This window comes from Lissotriton vulgaris, unplaced genomic scaffold, assembly GCF_964263255.1.
Source record: "Lissotriton vulgaris unplaced genomic scaffold, aLisVul1.2 SCAFFOLD_701, whole genome shotgun sequence".
NCBI classification, from domain to species: domain Eukaryota; kingdom Metazoa; phylum Chordata; class Amphibia; order Caudata; family Salamandridae; genus Lissotriton; species Lissotriton vulgaris.
The window spans coordinates 932,899-936,924 of NW_028248859.1; positions in this window are offsets into that span (position 1 = coordinate 932,899).

A 4,026-nucleotide genomic window follows, 5' to 3' on the forward strand; every position below is an offset into this window, starting at 1 on the left:
AGCGGAGGGACCAGTGCCTCAGAAGTCCTTAAATTTGTAACAGAGCACCCTGCAACTGCTATCTATGGCCACGCTGTAACAAGTGCCATGCTAGCTGGAGCGCTCAATCCCAATCGGTAGAGCCTCTATACAATCTGCAAATGTCTGAATTAATCCCAGAGAACCCTGGGGAGTTTATGTTTTTTGAATGGCTGGGCACGGCTGCTCAGGGGACGACTGGCCTCTCAGACCTTTTCAGATTGTTTCATGGCAACACTCAGTGCGAACTAGTTTCTTTATCAGCGAAAAGGGTGCAACTGCAGGAACATGGTATGGTGACTAGAAACCAAATGGCGTTCTCACTTGAAGTGGGAGTGGCATGTGAACAGGGTCAGGCACAGAGATGACAAGACTGCAAATTAATGAAGAGCCAGGCCCGAGACAAGAGTTTGCCTTCAGTCTAAGTGCCCTACCACGAGCCGAGCCATATCTGCCATGCAACTCATGCAACAAACTTCATAGAAAACTAAAACAAGCTCTTCTAGATGAGAATGTTAATGCCTCAGAAAGATGTAAAGGCAGTATTTATATGTAGCAGTGCCAGGGGTGTAGCTTGGTCAAAAAGATTGGGGGCGGGTTGAGCTTTAGAGTTCCCAAAAGTCAATCTATCTTGTTAAAACACTTTTCATGAGATACAGGACATGGGGGCGGGGCCTTAAGAGGCAGTCGAAAGAGAGAAGAGAGTGGAATTTTAGGTGCAATTAAAACACAAATATTTTCAAACTGATCAAGATTTCTTGAGCCCATTAAAACAGAGACGAGAGAAAGTGTGTGTGGGTATATGTGTTTTGTCAGTGTGAGCATGTAAAAAACCCAGGTAATATCCGAAAGACCACTTCATCATACCCGACTGAAAGCACTTGTACCCAAGTACCTACTACAGAACACATTTATTAGGGTGTGTGACATCTCAAATTCCCCCTCCCACCCCACAGATATACCCCTGAGCAGCACTCAATGAATGTGTTTCCCTGCAATTAGATTCTCTGCAGTTCAGGGGATCGAAATTTGTATTCGTATCATGATTAGTATTACAAAGCTGACCTTTGATTTACAAGCTTGATCCTGCTTCCTATTTAGTAGAACAAATTTAAAAAATTGGAAAATTAGTGCTGAATTTGACAAATGCAATGACAGACCTTTTCATCTGCAGGCAAGGGCAGTCTTCAGCTCCAAGCATTCGCTCTGTCTCTCAACCCTGACAGGCTCTCTGCAGTGCTGGTCCATGTTAACGGGACAGATGCATTGGAAGCAGGACCATGAGAACTCGAGCCTGCACACTGCATTTGTTTACAGCCTGTGACACTGACATCCAATCATACACAACGTACAGATGCACTGAGCAGGCTCCAGCCTCCAGCATCCTAAGGGTGTTGATTCTTTACATCCACCCTTTCTCAACAGATCAAATGATGTGTTAGGATCAGTGAAGCTCACCATTATCAGCCCATTCTGCGAAGAGCTGTGGAAGGCTGAGGCATGGCAGTATTGACTGATAACTGACATTCAGCTGAAGACTCTGTAAGGCTGAACCCTAACGTACCAGCAGCTGAAAATGAGAGAAAGCTACCTGCACAGCATCTAAGGGGCTGGACACTTCAGTTCAGACTCTTTGAGGGCTGTGCATCATCAGCCACAAAATCTGTGTGATGGCTCGCGCCGTGCTGCAGGCACATAAAATGTATGTATGAGAACCCTGCTAAGAGCGAGAGAGCCTGAAATGGCCTAATAAACGACAGTATTGTAAACTGAGAGTATGCTACAAAGGTTGAGCCGATAATGGTGTAGGCATATCCTCAACTCCCTTTAGAACAGACACCCTCAGCATGAGTGACATCTTCAGGCAGTCTTAGTAACTCGCCAACCCCACCTTGCATGATGGGTTTTTTACTCTATGGCTACAATGCCAAAAGTAAAACTACAAGACGGTGAATGCACCATACTTGGTGTATGTGACAATGGTCCACATAGAAGCCATGCACAAGACAATCCCATTTCCTGTGGAACTAGAGACAGGATGAGATGCAAAACCTGGGCAATACTTGCTTTGCTTACCTCAGAGTATACAGTTGAATGTGTGATTTTGTGATTTTTGTGGAGAATGGTGTAATAGATTCAGGAGCCCAAGGGCACAGGGGCCCACAGGTGTGAGGGCCCACTGCGCCCAAACTTTTTCTGCCTTTTACTACTCAGCCACTGGCAAAACAAATCCACTGTCTTTCTTGCATTGGGGCCATGGCACCCTTGCTATGACACTGCACATAATCATCAATATATTCACATGACCTCTGTTTTGATTAGTGCAGATAGCCATATATAAAATATTTGTCAGCCAACACACATTTTATTAAGATATCCATATATATATAAAAAAAAAGTTTGCTCTTTTTTCACCTCATTCTAGTCAGGCACTACTTCAGAAAATATTCACTAAATTTTAAAATGCTCTCTGTGCCTTTTGGGCTAATGAATAGATACCCAAATCATAGATACATGGATACCTTAATGCAAACATAGGGGTGCAACCCAATGTTTGCCACATCCACACATTGTTCATAAATGATATGCCACATGGCCTCAAATCCCTGCACCATCACTAAGCACCTCATTTTGAGTTGTACAGTAAAGGGAGGAATGGGTAAATCACACGTTTCAACTGTTATCTTGTGTTAAATGCAAGCTAAACCTCATCCAAAGGAGAATTACTGTATGGGACTACTTTTTCCAGTTGGAGAATCATATTGAATTCCCAAATTAGTTTGTTGTACTTTATACAGTTAACACCCTCTTTTAGACAGGTAGTAAACATACCCAGTTGAGGTGGGAGGTTAGAAGGGTGTAGAGAAGGAAAAAATGTTTTCTGGCAGGGGAATGCAATGTAATCCCAGCTGTCATAAAACAAATGGGGATTGAGGTCACAAATGATTTTACTGTGCTTAATCAAGGCTGGTAAATCCAGGGTTGGTTACGCCACACCCAGGAGACATGGATGTAAAAAGACCGACCCACTTGGAATCAATAATGGGGAATTCTACTCTGTATGACTCATAACTATGGCCAGATGGTGTGATCTTTGAAAATCAAATTATCACATTGTGCCTCAATATTTTGTTGGATTCTAGCTTTCTTCATATCTTAACAGTATCCATTGCACTTCTTTTCGGCACTGTTTATTACCTTATAGGAGTTCAGCACTGAGCTCTGCAAAGAGATATTGTTTTGTTTTGAGGTGAATAGCTCAGTCTGGATGATCTGAACACTCTTGTCCAGTACTGCATGCCTTTAACTACCTCTTTTCGATCAAGCAATTACCTTCCCTTGCCGCGTCCATGTATGCTATTTCCAGTGAGTTTCCTTATGACAATGTAAAAGGAACAATGGCTGTGCTTTAGGACTCAATCCCCTACCCCCAACTCCCAGCTTTGCCTGAACCATCTGGAATTTGGACATTTGAACCTCCCCAAGGCCCTCACCACTCTGCTCTCACGCCTGCACCTCACAGCATCCATACCTTATATTCCTGAATTCAGATCTCTCATCCTTGTCTTTCTGCGTGTACACTCGTGCCTTCCAACTCTTAACTTAGTTCTTCTCATGTGACCATATCATGAACATGTGCTCTGGTGCAGGGCACAGCTATTTCCTTTTTCGATTCAAGTGCACTACCTAACCCTCTTGCACTTAACTCAGAATTCCTGTGTGTTCGTGCCACAAAGAGCTGCACTGACTGGAGAGCTACGAGCCTCTTGTGAGTTTCACTTGTCCAACGTTCATTCACAGATAACTTTGAAATTCTATGGTCAATGCATGAACTTGAGACAGCATGAGGTGGAAAAAGAGAGAGACAATCTCTGGTCACTGATTCTGGCTTTTGCTGCCTGCACTTCACGCATTGTTTTGGAAAAATCTTGAATTATATAAATTAACTTTAGACACCGGTTATAAAAAAAATGACCGCTCTAGGCCTGCGCCCTCTTGATGAGATAG